The 21,888-nt window shown below is 41.2% G+C and overlaps 1 protein-coding gene across 1 annotated transcript in view; it reads left to right on the top strand.

Moving 5' to 3' along the window:
• Positions 1-2,720: 2,720 nt before the first annotated feature.
• Positions 2,721-21,888, top strand: part of HDAC7 (histone deacetylase 7) — a 273,723-nt gene continuing 254,555 nt past the window's right edge. Inside the window, exon 1 of the mRNA XM_075199264.1 lies at positions 2,721-2,809. The gene's annotated coding sequence lies outside the window, so the exon portion shown is untranslated. The remainder of the gene's footprint in view (positions 2,810-21,888) is intronic.

The following is a 21,888-nucleotide window of genomic DNA, read 5'->3' as shown; positions in this document are numbered from 1 at the left end:
CTCATTGTCTGAGAGTCCTTCTGGTGCTTTTTGGCAAACTTCAGGCAGGCTGCCATGTGCTTTTTACTAAGGAGTGGCTTCCATATGGCCACTCTACCATACAGGCCTGATTGGTGGATTGCTGCAGAGATGGTTGTCCTTCTGGAAAGTTCTCCTCTCTCCACAGAGGAATGCTGTAGCTCTGACAGAGTGACCATCGGGTTCTTGGTCACCTCTCTGACTAGGGCCCTTCTCCCCCGATTGCTCAGTTTAGACGGCTGGCCAGCTCTAGGAAGAGTCCTGGTGGTTCTGAACTTCTTCCATTTGCAGATGATGGAGGCCACTGTGCTCATTGGGACCTTCAAAGAAGCCGATATATTTCTGTACCCTTCCCCAGATTTGTGCCTCTAGACAATCCTGTCTCAGAAGTCTGCAGACAATTCCTTTGGCTTCATGCTTGGTTTGTGCTCTGACATGCACTGTCAAGTGTGGGACCTTATATAGACAGGCGTGTGCCTTTTCAAATCATGTCCAATCAACTGAATTTACCACAGGTGGACTCCAATTAAGATGTAAGAACATCTCAAGGATGATCAGTGGAAACAGGATGCACCTGAGCTCAATTTTGAGCTTCATGGCAAAGGCTGTGAATACTTTTGTACATGTGATTTCTTTTTTTAATAAATTTGAAAAAATCTCAAAAAACTTTTTTCTTGTTGTAATTATGGGGTAATGTGTGTAGAAATTTGAGGGCAAAAAGGAATGTATTCCATTTTGGAATAAGGCTGTAACATAACAAAATGTGGAAAAAGTGAAACGCTGTGAAAACTTTCCGAATGCACTGTATATCGATGTAGCCTAGCACATAGTAAGCATAAATTAAGCCCATTTTAAACATATATACAGTCTGTAATTTGTCATTTGGAGACAGCATACACTTATACTGTTATATATCCCTAATCAGATGTGTGCTGACATTGTAATCCCTAACATACTGTAATGTGCTCGTCTTTCTCATCAAATTTGGGATATAAATTTGCATTTCTATATGGGCACAACTTGTAAACAAATTTCCCTTATATTTTTAGCCTTCGGTATATAGTAATTCTACAGAGAAGAAGATGTATTCACTGAGTAAAGCATTTAAAAATTCTATGTATGCTGACCCCCTGGTCTTTGATCCCTCACTAATCTGCCGTTAAGGGTGGAGTCACACAAACACTCCCTCACCAATCTGCTGTTAAGGGTGGAGTCACACAAACACTCCATCACCAATCTGCAGTTAAGGGTGGAGTCACACAAACACTCTTTCACCAATCTGCTGTTAAGGGTATATTCACACAAACACTCCCTCACCAATCTGCTGTTAAGGGTGGAGTCACACAAACACTCCCTCACCAATCTGCTGTTAAGGGTGGAGTCACACAAACACTCCATCACTAATCTGGCGTTAAGAGTTGAGTCACACAAATACTCTTTCACCAATCTGCCGTTAAGGTTGTAGCCACACAAACCCTCCCTCATCAATCTGCTGTTAAGGGTGGAGTCACACAAACACTCATGCTAATGTCATATGCTCTTCCATACATTTTATCTTGGAAGACCCTGTCACACAGGACACTTTAAGTACTCAGAAAAAGCATTTAGCTTTAAAAAGAGGATAACACAAAGGACTATATCTGCTCTGACAGTTCTTACAAAGCTAACAACACAGTGTAGGGCAAGCAGAAACAATTCTCAAGCAAAGAAGTTCTATACAATTAATATTCTGCTCCTGATCACCCGCTGAGCGCTCTCTCTGCCCCATACTCTTGGTAGTTCCCTTCCCCTCTCTTAATGAATTCTTATTTTTGCATTTGAAGCTTATTATTTCACTTTAAGTCAGTACTGTTTTAATTGAAGGTGTCTTGTATTCTAAATCACTGAAACCGTAGTTTTTGGTAACCAGCCAGTACACCCCAGAACTGTTCAGGTGGTAACCCTAGTGATGAGTAATACAGCCCAGGAGCAGACAGCCTCTGCTAGTGTGACTTTCGTTATATTAGCTGAGCGTATGCACAGCTGTAGTCCTGTGTTTTAGTCTTTCATGAAGGGTAAAAAAAAAAAATTTTTTGTACATAAGCAAAATAACTTTGTATCCCCTCCTTAAATGCACACACATTTAATACATGGCTCTTGAAGAGGCAACCCCTTTAACACTAATGGAAAAGTCGTTTTTAGTGCTCTGAAAATAGTTGCAGCTTTAATAATGCAGCCGTTTTCCGGGAGGTAAAATAACATATTGAAATTAACCTACCATATAAATATATTTTGACATAAGCCATTAACACAATCTCGTGTATGTCAACTACGTTATACATTCTTACTATGCAGTTTATCCTTTATTTATTAAAGGAATACATATTCCTTAATACCAATGTGCCTTACAATTGGGAGGGGAGGGAGGGGGTATTCACATGACCATATTATATATTATAAGTTAACACCTACAGTAGACAGGTTTCAAAGCTGCTACTGAAATTGATTGCTCCCACTGTTCTCATTTTGTTTTAGGCGAACATCTTTGCTAACTTCTTGTAGCAATGGGGTTAAGGTCAAGCAAAGCATTTCCTTCTATTGTCAATTGAACACAGCCATAGCTCCCTCCTGAGTGGTCCCTCCCTGCCCTCCCTCCCCTTTCCTCCTCTCTCACTCTCTGTTCTTCTGACTGCTGTTACTCTCACTCTCTCCGGCTGCATAGTGGATCTTGTGATGTTTCAAAGAGACTGCGCTGAAGAACCACATCCCCTTACTATGGTTTCCCAGCTATAGACGCATATACACACCACTGGTGAGTCTCTCCATGCATTTTATATATATATATATATATATATATATATATATATATATATATATATAGCTTTGTATCTCTTCTGCTGCAGAATATTCAGGTATCCAAGTAAACTGAACCCAATGCCTACTCTTGATTGACTCCTTTCCGGTGATATTTGTTGCATTCCTGCAGAAGCCAAAAATCTCTGTATAACAGCCAAATTCTGTGGTGGAAATATTACTACCTACTCCCGTTCTACACGAGCCATAAATACAAGCTATATCTGGGAAAGTCTATCATGCTCAAAAAGTTTGTATAATTGCATTTCATATTATACAAATTCCACACTCCTCTTCTGCCAAATGGGTATATTCCATTAACTAACAAAAAAAAAAAAAGGGTTAATTTAGTTCAGATTCCTTCACCTAAGTGCTTTTTTTTTAAAGGAATTTGTTTATCCTCCTGTAAAATAATCTTGCATTTTCTTAACCTGTAAATGCTTTCTAGGAAAACTAGGCTCAGGAATGTTGCTAATCATTACTTGGTGCAAACAGTATCAATGACAGATACTTATTAAGAATGACTCAGATTACCACTAAATATGATTGGTATAGACTGAGTATGAATTTATTGTCGGTATGATACATGTCAATTAAACAACTTAGGGTTTATGATATTATATCCTGGGATGTGTTAGCCCATCTGCTGTGTGCGATCTCCTGACTGACATATGCTATGCACAGAATACTCATAACAGTCCGTGTAAATAATATGGGGAACAAGCTTCCAAAACTTTGAAATGTGAGTTGTTTTTTTAAAGTTTAATAATATTTGGATTTCTTTGTGATATATATGCAAAATGAGTAACTGATATATACAATTAATTTCATTTTGCAAAGACATGTGTAAATAAAGAGAAAAGTACAAAATATATCAGTATATCTATATATAGGTAATTTCAGTGCACAATATGTCATTATGTAATCACCTCCTTTATGGTAAGCAAAAAAAAATAATAGATGTAAGTTTTGCATTAAAACATGCATGTAGCCAGGTAGTTAGAATACTTATATGTCACTAATGAGGAAGTAACTAGCATCGCAAATGTACTTGTCTGTCCCAGGTGGATGGATGTTCTGCTAATTTCACTATCTTTGTGTGTTACATTTGTATGCCAGGGATTTGTAAGGTTTTGGAGAATTAACTAAATCAACTTTCCTTAAAAAACATCAGTAGGGAAGGTGGGAAGTGGAATGAGGTCATTAACTTCTGTTTGTGGAAATGTCTCGCTAGCCCTCTGGCATTAGGCACATGAAAAAGTCATAACCCAGGACTGTGGGTCTTGAGGATTTCTGACTCACTGTTGCAGAGGAAGCAGACAATACTTATGTCAGCGAGGAGGAGTCTGTAATAAAAACACTTGTACGGTCCATGGTGGGGTTTTTTCTTTCATTTTTATATATCGGAAACACAGGTCTCCCGGTCTGTAGTGCTTAGTACAGAACATATGCCTGAATGTCAAACTTACACTGGATCCAGTTATTAATAGTTACATCATTATAACATACTAGTGCAGTGATGGGCCCTCCGAGCCTTCATCTGTGGCCCCCAGCTCCTTCCTACTTTATTGTCATGTTTATTTGTTATAGCTTGGAACTCTTGGGTAAAATACCTGATGGCATGTTGTTATAGACAGGTGGTCCTTTCTCTGATCAAATGATTTATTTTAATTTGTTACTGAGATTAAGGGTAATGCCCGGCCCTTTTGGAGGTTAAAGTGTTGCCCATGTGGCCCCTGAATTGTATCACCTGTCCCTTAAAGCCTACCAATCATCCGCTTAACCCCTTACCTCCTCCGCTCATTCTCCCCTCTCTCCCCAGGCCCCTCTTTTCTCTCCCCCTTACTTCGAAGGCTCCCTTTTGTGCCTGTTTTGTCCACCCTCCCTTAGGATGTAAACTCGTATGAGCAGGGCCCCTCTCCCCTCCTGTCTCCATACCTGTTCTTCTGCTCCGTCTTCACCCCATATGTCTGCTCGGAGTTTCTGAAGTATTGGTACTTTGTGTTTTTTGTTCTGTACTGTGTCACCCTGTATGGTCTACTGTTTGTACTGTGTACGGCGCTGCGGAAACCTTGTGGTGCCTAACAAATAAATGATAATAATAATAATATTTAGGTTCCCCATCAATGTACTCTTTGGACTCAACTGCTGAACATGAAATGCATATGTTACCAGGTCAGTTAATTTGCTTCTAAACAATTATCCAGGAGACATTTTCCATAGAGCTTTAAATAGCAGAATGTCCCAAGAACTTCCAAAACTTTGTATTCCGTTAAGTACAACTGGCTTATTAATTAGCATCAATCAATGAGTATTATCAATCAATGAGTATTATTAAACTGCTTCCATTGACAATTTATCATCATCATCACTTATTCATATAGCGCCAGCAAATTCCTTAGCACTTTACAATAGGTAACAAACACAGTTATAAACACTACTGTTTAAAACAGAGAGCTTACAGTCTATGGGACAATTATGGGTGTATTGCTGTGTGCCACAGAACATATCGGATTTTGCTCCAACTGTACATTAAGAATTAGAACTGCATGTAGGATGTAGGATAGAAGTCCCCAGCATGTTCTTCCACAGTAGAAGTATTAATAAGACAGAGCTTGCTGAGAATTGTAGTTCAGCCACATCTGGTGAGCTATAGGTTTTATAAATCATCTAAGACATTTCAATAATGGAATTATAGATACGTGAGTGTGCTTAAGCAATGTCTGTTAGAACAATGGAGGGAAGAGAACTTGGATGTCCTAAGATCCTGGTTTCCCCCATTTGTAGTCTAATGACATTATATCCACTATTGTATTGCAGCCCCCAATATGTTGGCACACGTTACATCCCCTGCAGGATTATACTTGGAAGAACAGTTGCTTAAGCATATTTTTCAGCAGGGCCCTACAGTGAGTTAAAACTAAATGTGACAGAATACTGTACAATTTGCTTTAAATTGTATTAATAAAAATGGATGTTACAAGTGTTCCTCAAGTGTGAGCAGCATTTTGTGCTACACTGGAATTGCATATTCTATGGAACACAGTGGTGGAAGTAGGCCAGGATACCGTGGTATGTCATGCCGTCCCTTCTCCTACTGCCTTCACTGTAAAACTATCAAACTCCAGTCACGTACATTTTCCATACCACCAGTTCGACATTTCCATCAATTCCCTGTTCACCTCTTTACATGGGTCTATATCACTGAAAATTATAATGAATTTCAATGGAAACCAGATGGGCTTGAGAAGTGTAACAAATCCTACGAGGGGCCACGACTTACCTCCAGGCTGTCCTGTGTGCATTCTTTCTCTCCTCGCCAGCCACGGGTGAAAGCCATAATACACGTTTACTCTGTTTGACAAACACACATAATTTGTGTTTCATTTGCTGCTAATTACTGTACAGTGATGACTTCATGTATCAAAATGCTACATATTTTTGATTACATGTCCAGTAATTATTCCTTAGACAGATTATTAATTTCATTATTACCTTTCAAATCAAACCGACATTGCATTATGTCATTGTATAGGAGAAAAGACCATATTTCCCAGCTATTGAAACATATGCCTACTGACTGATTCACCTGCAACTGTGTGAACTGAGAAAGCATGGAGGGGCTTTTCAGATTCAGCAACAAGAATAACAACCCTGTCTGGGTGATATAATGATCTTGCTGAAAAACACAGAAGACAGGCAGAATGGCGACGCAATACATTTGGCAAAAGTTGAATGGTGGCTCAGAGAAGCCAATAAATTAAAGTTGCCTGAAGACGGAAACCTCCTTGGAGTAATTAAATTGTTGAATACACAAGTCAGATTCTTGAATGAAATACTTCACCTTATACCCTTTCTTGACTGTAAGTATACAAGGGTCGGAAGAGCAATATTATTTATTTGGAAAGACCCTTGTACCTTATTGATGAGGAAGGGGCACAGGAATACAGGAAGGAACCATTCATGCTTTCAATTCACAGACCAGATGGGGCCAAAATGATGCACATTGTAGAAACATAATATAACCCATGAAGCAAAGTGCTGACACTTTATCATCATCATTTATTTATATAGCGCCACTGATTCCGCAGCGCTGTACAGAGAACTCATTCACATCAGTCCCTGCCCCATTGGGGCTTACAGTCTAAATTCCCTAACACACACACAGACAAAGACTAGGGTCAATTTTGATAGCAGCCAATTAACCTAATAGTATGTTTTTTGGAGTGTGGAAGGAAACCGGAGCACCCGGAGGAAACCCACGCAAACACGGGGATAACATACAAACTCCTCACAGATAAGGCCATGGTCGGGAATCGAACGCGTGACCCCAGTGCTGTGAGGCAGAAGTGCTAACCACTTAGCCACCGTGCTGCCCGACACTTGGTGGTATATTTACGAAAGTGCGGGATTGAAAAAGTGGAGATGTTGCCTATAGCAACCAATGAGATTTTAGCTGTCATTTATTTAGTATATTCTACAAAATGACAGTTAGAATCTGATTGGTTGCTATAGGCAACATCTCCACTTTTCAAACCTACAATTTAGTAAATATAACCCTTGGTGGTAAAAAAAAAGATGGTAATTTTTGCACTGCACCTGCTCATTGTCAGTGGGACCCAGTGATAAACTCGCCCAAAAGCATGCAATCTAAAAGAAAATCTGATAAAGGAGTTTCCAGTCCGTAGCTATTTAATGTAAATCAATTCTGCTGCGCCAACATCAGCACATAATAGGGGTCTTTAATTACCCTTTTCAGATTTGTATTTGTTGCATACGACAATTTTTCTTATTTATTTTGTTTTTAACATTCCGCACACATGATGGATTGTGATATACAAAATGATGTTGCTGCTGCGGTGATTTCAGTAATGACTAATTTCATGAGCTGGATGAATGAGGCTTTCAGAAGTGTTTAAAAAAGAGCTGGGGGCTGATTTGGGCTCTTTATGCCTTTTGCTTGCAAGTGGTAACAATTATATTTGTCTTATGTAGAATAGGCAGTGAGGTATATTAGTATGTTGACTAACAAATGATGCCTAATCAGTTGTAGATATGTACCCACATTCTTGATATTAAAGCTAAATGCATTTCCACAATATCAAAATGGCTTGTTTCATAAAAGACTTGAAAGTGGGTGTAATGCCTAATCTAGAGTGTCATAAATCAGAGCAATTAATTAGGCTTTTGTTTTCATGTCTACCTTGTACTAGACTGATCAAAGCTAATGGCTCTATTTATTAACCAGAGAAAAGCCCTATCCCCAGCAAAAATGAGTAGGAGAGTTGAGAGACAACCACAGCAAACGTTGGCAATAATTGTCATTGGCTTTCTCTGGCGGTAGACTTGGCAAAGCTTATTTAACAGGGATTGCGGCAGTACACGGAAGGATGGTGATAGCTGAAGATATTCAATGAAAAAATAGTTGTAATATTTTAATAGGAAACTTAGGGTGATAGAAGGTTTTCTAACGCTGCATTTGTAGGTGACAGAAAACCATCCCTATAGCCACTTTTTCATAAATAGGTGCGTTAATGTTAGTTTGTGGCTTTGGTTCACAGTGTTGTGCAAGACTCCTCCGGTGTTAGTAAATAGAGACCCCAGTGTATAGTAGAAAGTGTACCAATGATGCCATGTGAAATCTACTTTAGTAATTTACTCCTAGTTGGTTTGTATTGGTTAAAAATAAATTACATAGCACATAGCAACAGGGGGAAATGCTTTTGTATGTTTTTTTATTAAACTACAGTTTATATAAGGGTGACTTAGCTTTTTCATGTGGCACAATGTCCTGAACTTGGGTCTATATCACATTTTGCCCTAAGACAAGGTACCCAGTGACATTGCGCTAGCAGTTTTTTAATGCTGGTGAAAACACAAATGGAAACACGTGTCAAGCGCAAACATGTTCCACGTGCATTTACTTGTGTTTTCACTAGAGATTGGAGCATGGTGATACTGTTAAAATGGTTTCTAGCATCAGACCCATTTACATGTATTTTACATGTGTTCAAATATGATACTCAGGACTATATTTAGAGTAAATGCTGTACTATTGCACCTTGTGAATGAATACACCATACTTACCAACTATGGAGAACTCACCTCCAGGAAGGGAGATCCCCATGCTGCGTCTTGGGGGTGTGGCCACGCATATCACTTCATTAGTCCCCACCCCTCTGCTAAACTGAACCTAATTTGGCTTATTACAGCAGGGGGCAGGGCCAAGATGCCCCAATCAGCCCCACCCCCACCCACTTCACCAGTAACGTCGGCAGTATGCGGGAGGTTGCCCTGCTCTCCTGAGAGTCCGGGAGAACTCCCACAAATTTGGGAGTTTCCCAGACATTCCGGAAGAGTAGGCAACTATGGAATACACCCTATAAAACCATTTTATGCTGCCCCTGAACAATGCTGCCTATATTGCTTGTTGCCCTTAGACACGTTGAAGTAATGCCAGGCAGACACTAACTTGGGGGGAAAGAATGCAGCACTGGCCCATAAGTAGTGGCCCATCCTTCAAGGGTGGTTTTCAGTGCAATTTATAATTATCCCAGAGCTGGATTAAGGCTTTGGGTAGCCTGGGGTAATTTATACAGGGGGCCCCTATGATGTAACATGGTTGTCATTTTAGACAAATATACAGGCAATACTCTGTGCACTACTGTTAGGTGCACGTAGCTCTGTCTTCACGAGCAGTACGGTGTGAAGCAGGACATACCTAACAGCTGTCCTTGCAGTCGGCCCAAATCCTGACTAAGCGAGACAGTCACCTAAATTCGGGACTGCCCCACCAGATTCAGGAAAGTTGGCAGACTGTCCTGCTCTTTTCTACCTGTTCTTGCCACTTTCACCACCTGTGGCTGCTGGTTTCTTTAGCTCATTTGCTGCTTGTCGGCATCCGGAATGTTGGAGGCCCTATTTGGAAAAAAAAATAGGTACATGCAATTTAGAAAACTGCAACCAGGCCTGGTGTCAAATAAATAGCACCCATGTTTTATAATTAGGCCTCCCTCCAGCCCTAATACTAAAATAATAATATTCACATTTTCTAAATAGATCTATTTCCCCCAACCAGTCCTGACATTAAATTAATAGCATACACAATTAATAAATATACCTATTTCACTTCAAACAGCCACAAAATTAAATGAATAGTGTGACTGGATCACTGATAAATAACTTCTGGTATAAATCTATTTAAAGTAAATAGCACAGTGCGCTTATTTATATAATTGCCAATGCACTTATTTTTGATTGTGTATATTTTGAGATAGGAAATCGTTATTTCTGAGACCAGGGTAGAAAATTTGTTTTTCTGTTTTAACCTTTCTAGAAGAAATGCCTTATTTCTGATGTATATATCTGATACTATAAGTCTTTCTTTTGAAAGCCTTTTGTACATCTTGGTGTAAAGAAATGCTTTGTTTGGGGTTATACCTGTCTTTGGGAATGTGTATTCTGCGACTGTCTAAAGAAAGGATTCATGTTGATTGGATCTTTTCATGTGTGAGGGTTCACTTGAAGACAGGAAGGTTTAATTAAAGATGTGCTACTAGATTTCCTGCAAAAAAGGACATCACAGAGTTTCACAGATAAGTGTAAATATTATTAATTTTGCAATGCATGTAAAACTGTCACGGGCACTAGGAGTCTTTACCCAGGAATCACCAGGTGATAGGCTTACCAGAGCAGTATAGGTGGTAATATGGTACTCTGGTAGCAGGGTGATCACGGAACAGGAAATAGCAGATGATGAGATGCTCAGGAAAGTCTATGACTAGCAGCACTGGCAATATGGAGGTAGTAATACACGAGGAACTGTATGGACAAAGGACACGTGAAGGTAGTCAGTGGTCTGCGGTAGCAAGTTGTACCACTGCTATAGTGAGGAGGAATGTCCAACAGAAACGAGGAGGTGATGAGAGTCAGCGGTCTGCGGATAGCAAGTTGTACCGCTGTCTGAGTGAAGGAATGGAATCCAAGTGGAGGTATCCGGGGAGTCAGTGGTCTGCGTTAGCAAGTTGTACCACTGCTATGTGAGAGGATACTGGAGCAGGTGAAACTGGAAACAGGGGTCAGTGGTCTGCCACTAGCAAGTTGTACCACTGAATATATATGTGAGGAGGTGCACGGGGAGAGACTGCAACACAATATATACACGGGCACCTTGACTTTGATCCACAGTAATATGCACAATATAAATGTATAAATGACTGAACAACACTGCCAATATAGAAAGTCTCTTGAAGTAATCCAGCATGAGATAACACAGTCAATGATGGCAATAGACTCAGCGGATAGTACACTCCAGGGGAGAACCAACACAGTCCAGCAAGGTATGCAATACACAGCACAGTCAATGGGAAGTATGCATACCGTGGTTCAGGAGAAGGCAGTCAGACAGAAGTGCAGAGATACCTGAACGGCAGGAGGCCGGCAGGATGCAAAGTCCCTGGATGGGTGAAGCGGTGGTCTAGCAGGTGCAGCGCACAGGTAGGTAGACCAGCAGGGAACCCAGGAAGGCGTGGAGAGCGGATCAGCAGTAGATGGATGCGTAGCGCTGAGAAGTAACAGCAGCGGGTCTCTGCGGGAACACGGAGGTAGCCAATAGCAACCAGCAGGTGCAGTAACGATGGGACACCAGAGCAGAGTTGAACTGGAACAGTTGATCACGGAGAGTAGCGGGTAGCAATAGTGGCAGCAGACTCAAGGAAACACGGGAGAGTTGACAAGGGCTGAAGACTGAAGCGCACAGAGGCGGCGGATAGGAATCAGCTACACAGTCACGATGAAACACAGACGGGTTGCAGGTTGAAGACTGTAGTGCACGGAGGCAGCGGATAGGAATCAGCTAGCAGTCACGATGATGAAACACAGACGAGTTGCAGGTTGAAGACTGTAGTGCACGGAGGCAGCGGATAGAAATCAGCCAAACAGTCACGATGATGAAACACAGACGAGTTGCAGGTTGAAGCCTGTAGTGCACGGAGGCAGCGGATAGGAATCAGCTGGCAGTCACAATCATGAACAGGTGAGTGGATGTGAATGAAAGACTGTAGTGCACGGAGGCAGCGGATAGGCATCAGCTAACAGTCCCAATGATACAAGGTAGAGTTGAAGTGGTTAGAAGACTGTAGTGCACGGAGGCAGCGGATAGGAATCAGCTCACAGTCACGATGATACAGTAGATGGTAGAAGTGGTATGGGAACCACAGTAGTAGAAGTGGTTTGGAAACCACAGAGGTAGAAGTGGTTTGGAAACCACAGGGATCAGCTGGGCTGAATAAACGAGGAAACACAGGAACACCTTCAGAGACTCATGGGGAATGAGACTCCAAGATCAGGCAATGTGGTGATGACCACAGGTGCTTAATATAGGGAGGTTGCCTGATCTGCCAATTAAGTTAAAGGAACATACACTGGAGGTATAGAAAGGGCTGCGCATGCGCAGTCCCTCAGGATGGAGGACGGCCACGGTTCCTAAATGTCCGGGAAGAAGCACTCACAGTCCGGTGAGTGACAAAAACTATGTTTTGGTAAACAGGTTACATCCTGATTCTAAAAATAGCCTGTATCCAAATCTGTATTAAAAGCACTGTCCTGTACACTGAAATGTATCATTCTGATGTTCCATCTGACCTGATCACCTGGTACCTTAAACCAGTGTGAGAGCAAATAAACATCACTTGCTTCAAAGACGTGCTTGAAAACATCTTCAATATTGCTGTAATCCTGTGACTGCAGATTAGACCATAAATCTAAACTGTTCTCCGGCTGTTTCTGAGGTTGGACCCAGCCCTCCAGTACCACTGCTCTGCCTGCTACCCGGATCTATAGGAAGAGGTCAGGCGTACCAGCCCAAGTGTACCAGCACAGGAGTACACTAGCAGTGACAGTTACCCAGAAGGAACGTGGTTCTGATCGCCATAAAGGAGCTCAGTGTTGACAGCAGGCTCCTCCTACTGTGGCAGGAGGGACATATTCAGAATAAGGGAAGGGGGCGGTGGCAAAGTAAACTCAGCCGGTTCCCAGCAACAACAGACAGGGTGGCATAGGCGGTCCATCCTGTCACAAATAGTATTCTTATTTAATATATAAACCAATTTCCCTCCCTCCAAACAGCCTCAGCAACAAATTAAATAGCATTTACGTTTAATAAATATATACCATTTCCCACAACCATCCCCGGCATTAAATAATTCATATTCATACTAATAAATAGTCCTCCTCCCCAAACTCAGCCCCACATTCAATTAAAGATCCCATCATCTCACCTTAAATTAATATTGTCCACTATTAAATTTAATAACCCAAACAATAAATTAAATTGCCCCACCATCACCCCATAAATATAATACCACCCATTAAATAATAAGCCCCTACCTGCACGCCACCATTATATAGCCTACCTCCCACACTATATTAAGACCCCTCCTCCCCTCACACATTATATTAACATGCTCACTCCCTCTCTCTCTCTCTCATACACACATACACACACACACACACACACACACACACACACACACACACATTATATTAACATACTCCCACCTAACATACACACATTATATTAACATACTCCCCCTCTCTCTCTCTCTCACAGACACACACACACATGTTATATTAACATACCCCCCTCCTCTCTCTCATACACACACACATATTAACATACTTCCCCCCCTCACACACACATTATATTAATACACTTCCCCTCTTCACACACACATTATATCATACTTACCAACTTTTGTCAAGTGTTTTCCGGGAGATGGGCGTGACTGGAGGGCGGGAGGGGGCGGGGCACGGCAAACGCAGCATTTTGGCCCCGGGTTGACAAAATGACGCGTGAATCGCGTCACTTCAGGAAGGTAATTCCCGGATGCGGGAGACTTGCCAGCTCTCCCGGGAGTCCGTAAGACCGACCCGAATTTCGGGAGTCTCCCGGACATTCCGGGAGAGTTGGCAAGTATGCATTATATTAACATACTTTCCCCCTCACACACACATTATATTACCATACTCCACCGCTTTCCTTGTTCCATCTGCGGTCTTGCTGCACTTCACACATGGGACTGCATCTGTCACATGGTTCCGTCCCATGTTACACTGGGTCTCTCACAGATAGGTCACACAAAGGGGAAGGAGGGGAGAGAGTGGGAATGGATCAGAAGGATCCAGGGTCAATGATGGAAGGTGGCTGGCCCCTCCTCTGGGACTGGTAATAGAGACTTGAGCTGGTGCAGACTTTTTTCTGTCCGTCCTGGGGTGCAAATGCCCCCTGCCCCCTGGGCCAGCCCACTCCTGCCTGCAAAAATCACGGACATTAGTGTCACAGGACAGTGACAATTTGGTGAGACCTGCAACTGATGTTTGCAGGTAGATAATGAAAACTGAAGGGTCTAATGAAGAGAAATAAATTGTTTTTACCACTGTGCAACATTAAATTTTCCCGTTTAGTTGGTGGCACAATGATAAGCATTGCTGTCTCACAGCGCCGGGACCAGTGCAGTCTGTGTTATATTTTTGTTCACCCCAAGTTTGCAAGGGTGTTCTCCCACATCCAAAAAACATACTGTAAGCTTATTGGCTACTGATGAAAATTGCACCTGTCTGTCAATATTATATTTATATAGTAAACTATAGTAATCCATTTTACTATATAAAGATAATAATAAAAATAATAATAATATTAACGATATTAATAATAATATATCACTATGCCCAGTACATAATACTTGCTTGATCTTGTACAAATAACAAAATAACAACAGGAGCTGTTTCAGTAGAGCCTTTTACAGTTTACCAACTGACTAATATTTATAATTTAGTGATTAATTTGAAAATTATACAAATCACTAGGGATATTGAACTTACATACACCGCAGTTAAAGACTAGGCAAAATCATTCTCCGGTATCCAGCACAGATAAGATAACAACATATCTAGTTAGCAGTCAGATCTGCTGAGATTTCTTAAAAAAAAAAACACACACACACATTTTAACTGTTTCCATGTATCAATATTACCTCTTGTCTACCAGTTTGCAAGTTAAAAAAAAAATTGGGAAGGATGTGGAATGACACAAAAGAATCTTTCAAGTACATGGAGGCATTTCATGAGATCCAAGACTGGCAGTGAATGCAGGAGCAAGAGGTCATGTTCTGAAACCACAAACATCAAGATAGATTGAAATGTGAGAAATGACTACAGAAAAACTACTGACTTCATGGACTGGCTCTGTAGTAGATGTGGTAACACAGATAATAAGGAACTGCAAGATGATGTAGGATTGCTCTGTGCTGTTGAGTATCATTTTCTTTCATAAACATTATTACATTATGTTTTGCCTTCTGGCGGAATTAATACATGGCATGTGTATATGGTTTGTTGAACTCGAATAATTGGATGAAGTCATTCTAACTTAATAAATATTGATTGTAATAGTGTTCCGTGCGATTGCCATTAGGTAAACAGAGCACATACACTTACATTTGCACCCACACTTGTAAATAGTTCACTTCTAATAAAGTTCCTAATTAGTAAGTCTTAAAGGTTATTTATACAAAGATAAATTTACATTAAAGGTATTTTTGGCTCATGTCCTAAGAAATGTATGGTGTTTGGTCTTATATTAATACACAGTTTAACAGCAGGAATCTGGTATCATCAGAGAAGTGTTGTACTGGAATCTCTTAAACCCTGAACCAATGAAGAACTTTCTTAGTATTATCTTTGTGCACATTGCGAAATCATCACTGTATTTTCAATGCAAATTGCAAATAAATAGGCACTGATCCACCATCTACCCAAAGATACCTAGGCTTGTACTACTTGTACAATAGTAAAGCTTGCTGAGAAATTAACAAATGTATATATTGTGCGGCCACTTTATTAGGCATATCTGCATACTACCAAGTTATCCGACCATTTGCCCTTAATTTCAATGTGTTCCATATATGTAAATTGGTTGCTGGTGGAATTCTGCCCCAAAAGGCTTATACCGTTTCATCCCATTCCAGGGGATATATTTACTAAACTGCGGGTTTGAAAAAGTGGAGATGTTGCCTATAGCAACCAATCAGATTCTAGCTGTTATTTTGTAGAATTCACTAAATAAATGATAACTAGAATCTGATTGGTTGCTATAGGCAACATCTCCACTCTTTCAAACCAGCCATTTAGTAAATATAAACCCCAGAACTTTCATAGATTTGTCGCTTTGTGCATTATTTGGCTTGTTACTTTGTTACACTGTTCGCATGAGGGGATACACCTACTTAGCATTAAGACAATATTTGTATCAGGGGAGGAAAGTCATCAGACCAAGTAATATTGTTTATCATATGCTAGTTCTCAGTGAGATCCTTACTTCAATGCAACAGCCCATTCTTGTTTGTTTCTTCTGTAACCATGTTTGATGAGTTGTGCATTATGTTATGCTTTTTCAGCACTAGTTTTGTACTCAGCTGTTAGTTGACTGTAGACTGCCTGTTTTTAATAATGATCTATTTGGTAATTGATTCTTAATAAAATCTTTCATGTATTGAATCCATTAAATCCATACTTGCCCACTCTCCCGCAATGTTCGGGAGACTCCCGAATTCCGGGTAGGTCTCCTAGACTCCCAGGAGAGCAGGCAAGTTTTTAGCACCCTGCCCATCGTGTGGCAAAATGACGCGATTTGTGGGGAGTCGTGGTATTTTGGCCATGCACCCTGCGACAAAACAATTTTGACATGGGGCAGGGCCAAAATGATGCGAATTGTGCCGTCCGTCCACTCCCCCTCCCCAGGATCTCCCTAATGCTGGCTACATAAAGTTGGCAAGTATGCTTAAATCCTTTGTCTATCATCCCTCTTCTTAATGAATCTGAGCATGAAGTGCAGTCCTAATAGTTGTGTTGCTAAAGGCTGGGTACACACACTAATGCAATTATCGTGCAGATCTCAAAATAAATGACCATTTGGTAAGATATTGCAAGATTGTGTCCACTCCCATGATCATGTTTATACCAAAGCACATTCCATTGTTTGGTGTGGTCTTCTAAACTTCATCACTATTTCTTTATATAGCACCACTAATTCCACAGAAAACTCACTCACATCAGTCCCTGCCCCATTGGAGCTTGCAGTCTAAATTCCCTAACATAGACACACACAGACTAGGGTCAATTTGTCAGCAGCCAATTAACTTACCAGTATGTTTTTGGAGTGTAGGAGGAAACCGGAGCACCTGGAGGAAACCCACACAAACACAGGGAGAACATACAAACTCCTCACAAATAAGGCCATGGTCGGGAATTGAACTCATGACCCCAGTGCTGTAAGGCAGAAGTGCTAACCACATAGCCACCGTGCTGCTTCCTAAAAATCACGATCAATGATGAAATGATGTCAGGCAAATGTGAAAGTGTGTACAGTATGCACTCACGGCCGGCAGCTTAGGCAGATATCTGTAGAGTGTTATGAGAGAAAAAGATCTTAGATCTGATGGTAAATCATGTAGGCATGTACGCATGAATCGGCATGCTCCTCTGGAGTTTCAGTTGTTGGTAAAATCATTACAGAAATCACATCTGTAGTAAGATTGCATCAGTGTGTACGCAGCTTAAGGGAAAACTACACACACCGAAATGTGTCATAATTGCGTAAATGCAGTTTTCATACGTTAAGGCTAGCAAAAGTTCCCAGAGTAGAATTGTTAGGTCATAGTATAATTAAAAAAATAAGTTAGATAAGGTATACTTTATTTGTATTCTCCAAAAACAGTTATAAATAAAATTGACCCAGTATTATAGTGTATTTCATGCAGTCTCAATTCTCCATCTCTCCCTATGCCCAGTGAAACAGAATGCTAGTGCAACACTACATGAAGTTAAACTTTACTCTTGTGCTTAATCCTCAGCTTCTGGTAATGTCCTAATTGATAAATGTTATTGTGAGTGCTGACATAGGCTTTAAAAAGTGACTGGGTGTTAATGCTTTGGAATGCACCCATCACAAAAGCATACCTGAAAGGGTCCCCATTATTATCTATACTATGAATAACACTTTCTGTACTAAACAGATTAATGGTGAATTCTAAACATATTTTGTAAAATACAGTGTTCTGCATTCAGACCAACTTGTATAGTTCTAAAGAAAGCTGACACAAGTCATAAATGTATTCCTCAGCCAGTGCCACCATTACCAGCTCTTGTAGAACCCCTTGCATTGGCTTCTCTTTCCAGGGTAGTGTGGTCTGTAGAATTTTCCAAGGCAGGATGTACAGTACAGTTTGTTTTGCTTTGAAGGTTGTCTATAGTTTCTTATATCTTAAATGTGATTAACAATAACTGTGCATTAATCACGTGCAACCCACAGCCCCCTAAATCCTGATCTTCCAAACACAGAGCCCACATGTTGATATTCCACACAATGCATCATGAGCCGTTTTGCCCATTACACAATGTTGGGTTACCAGCCTTTCTATTATTCAATTGCCATAACTTGTAACATTAAAGGGGACAGAAATCCCCATCCACATCACCTATATTTATCACAATTCCCATGGGAGTGTGCGATAGCGTATCGTACCTGGCCGAAGAGGGCATCCTGGGCTTGGATGTGTCACATGATCAATTCACATCCTACCCTGGGACACCTTCTTTGGACAGATAGCGAGTTTTATGACCAGTAGCTGCAAACACTGCAATGTGACAAGGGCACCCATCCACTTTAATTTGTTATTTCAGCACAAATTAATACTGTAAGAAAATAAGTCGCAAGAAATGAAACTAAGGGTTCAGGGCAGGGAACAAAGGAGAAGTTGCCCCAGGCCACTCTTGTTATAACAGATAAGGGCCAGCATTATTTGACTGACTAGGCTTCCTTCAGTACAGCAAATTGTGAAGTCAGCAGAACACACTCACTGTAAAGAACACTTATGTAACTGTTTACTGGTTGTCGTGGGTACATAGAGGCTGCAGAAGAGTCCTGTACTGATAATCACGACCTCCCATGAAAATACCAAGGACTGGTTGACAAGTTGGATAGATGCCAATCTGATTATAGTCCCCGTCTTGGCCTGTGCGTCCCCGTCTTGGCCTGTGCTTTAAATTGTCTGTTTATTCTTGTCATTTTCATAACTCTGACCAGGCTCATAACTTTTGACCAAGCAAAGGTTTTATATATATATATATTCCTCCTGCACAGTTATTTGGAGATTGAATTTTTAAACATACCTAGACTGGGTGTATTACAATATAACTTAATTCCCTAGTCTCTGGCATCTCAGTGATGTTAATGTTCCACTGAATTACATATTGTGCCTAGAAAAATATGAAATCACTAACAGTGATACCATGAAAAAGTAAACGCGACAGGAAAACACAGCACACAGCGGTCCTGGTGGTTAAGCTGTGGCTGCATCTCATCCAGCTGTTTCCAGGGGTTTAATTCCGTGCAGCTGGAGTTACCTCACCACTCTCGGAATCCCTTAAGAGACAGAAAAAGTCATAATATACCAGCACAGAGCCAGCAGCTTGAAATGCGTAAACGAATATCCAGAAACGTACACACATATTTCCCACCCCTTTGCACACACCCATACAACACTCACATATTTCCCACCCCTAGACACATACCTACAAAAGATCTCCATGTTTTGTGTTCCACTGCAGCAGACTGTCCATATTAACCCATGCCATGCCATGGAAACCATAAAACACTGAATGACGTCAGGGGTCTTCTACCCTATGCCTCCTGTCTGTCCACTCTCCATCCTTCTCTCTGACCCTGATTTGTCTTATGCTGAACTGTTTTTGTATACATGCAATGTATTCTGTTAATTGTATCCATTTATTTGTTATTCTACTTATCTGTATTCATCGTTTTTATCTATATATATTTATGTCATTTTCTAATTGTGTTGAATGTTCTAACCCCCTTTGTGTGCCCCTCCGGAAGTCTTATAGCACCTTATAAATAAAAGATTTAGTACACTGTAACTGACAGCTGAGCTTGGACCCCTCCTCCAAGTGTGTACATAGAGTACAAGTTCTTTGGGGTCTATTTACTAAAGTACGAACTGCCATAAAAACTGAGAAAAAAGTGGCTATAGACCCATTTCCCTCCTCAACGTAGATCTCAAGCTTTATGCTAAAATCTTGGCTACCAGGCTTAACCCCCTGCTTCCAAAACTGGTTCACCCGGACCAAACGGGCTTCATCCCAGGAAGACAGGCCCCCGACAACACTAGAAGATCCATCAATTTGATCCACTCTATACATAACGGAAAATTGCCCTCCCTCATGATGGCCTTGGATGCAGAAAAGGCGTTTGACCGTATCTCTTGGACATTTATGAGGGGGGTTCTCGAATCCATGGGCTTTTGTGGTAGGTATCTAACTGGTATTTTGGCTCTCTATAGAAACCCTTCTGCTACGGTTTCGGTCAATGGCCTAACCGCCAAACCATTTACAATTTCTAATGGCACTCGCCAGGGTTGCTCCCTCTCCCCATTGATCTTCGCCCTTATAATCGAACCGTTAGCAGCCAGAATTCATTGCAACCAATCCATTTCCGGTATAAAGGTCGGTTCCACGGAAAGCAAAATTGCTTTGTATGCAGATGATGTCCTCATTAGCATGTCCAACCCCATTACCTCTCTCCCCCCACTCCTTTCGGAATTAGATACTTATGGGCACTTCTCGGGCTATAAAATTAACCCTGCCAAAACCGAAACTTTGGATTTCTATATCCCTAAAACAGATAAAGCAATCCTAGATCAAATATTCCCTTTCACTTGGCATCGCCATAAAATAAAATATTTGGGGATCTTCCTTACCAAAAATCTCTCACATCTATTCCAAGCTAATTTCCCCCACACCCTTTCCCAAATTAAGTAAGATTTCAACACCTGGTCCCTCCAATTTATCTCCTGGATAGGCCGTATAAACTCTGTTAAAATGAATATCCTTCCCAGACTGTTATACCTTTTTCAAACCTTACCTATCCGAATTCCCCCCTATGTATTTAAATTCCTCCAATTTGAGTCTTCTAAATTTAGTTGGGCAGGTAGACGCCCACGAGTACGACTCGGGGTCCTGCAGAGATCTTCGCGGGGTGGTGGTCTCTGTATACCTAATTTTAAAAAATACTACCTATCGGCCCAAATCGCTCAATGTGTCCTATGGAACAGCCCTGTTTTTGCTAGGGTCTGGGTGACACTAGAGGCGGAAAGTCTGGGGATGCTTACTCCTGCCTCCCTTCTGTGTATTCCAAGAGCACGTCGCCCCAAAAAAGCTTTGTCTCATCCCATAATCTCCCACTCTCTGGCTATATGGGACTTATCCATCAGGCTCTATGGTCTCTCCCCGCATCCATCACCAATTATCCCCCTTTTTAATAACCCTGATTTCCCTCCTGGTTTACACCATTCCGCATTCCTTCCGTGGCATTCCCGAGGGATACGTTTCCTAAATGACATAACCCGCGGTACAACATTTCCCCAATTTACGGACATTCAAAGTAAAATTGGCTTGCCCACACGGATATTTTATCAATTCCTGCAAATTCGCAATTTTCACTCCCTCTCCAAACCACGTCTTATTTCTCGACATCCCACAACAATTGAAACACTGTGTCGGCGCCAGGCATCGACGTCAGGTCTTATTTCTATTATCTATTCTGAACTAATTGCTCCCTCTACTCCTCCTCGAGACCCTCATGAGATGTCATGGGAACATGACCTGGGCTCTCCTCTTGATGATGAGGAGTGGTCGGAAAATCGGGACAATGCTGCCTCCAGCTCAATCTGCGTCCGAATAAAGGAAAATGTTTACAAACTTCTCTACCGGTGGTACTATGTACCTACTCGACTACAAAAGATACTGCCTGATTCCTCTGACAGATGTTGGCGTCTATGCTCTGGCGCGGGCTCTTTCCTACATGTATGGTGGGACTGCCCGAAACTGATTCCCTTTTGGCGCGAAATTAAAGCCTTGATAGAAATGTTAATTCAAACCCCCTTACCCTTCGACCCTAAATTTTTC

The sequence above is a fragment of the Mixophyes fleayi genome, chromosome 2 (assembly GCF_038048845.1).
Source record: "Mixophyes fleayi isolate aMixFle1 chromosome 2, aMixFle1.hap1, whole genome shotgun sequence".
Classification (NCBI taxonomy): domain Eukaryota; kingdom Metazoa; phylum Chordata; class Amphibia; order Anura; family Limnodynastidae; genus Mixophyes; species Mixophyes fleayi.
This window is presented reverse-complemented; position numbering and strand designations above follow the sequence as displayed.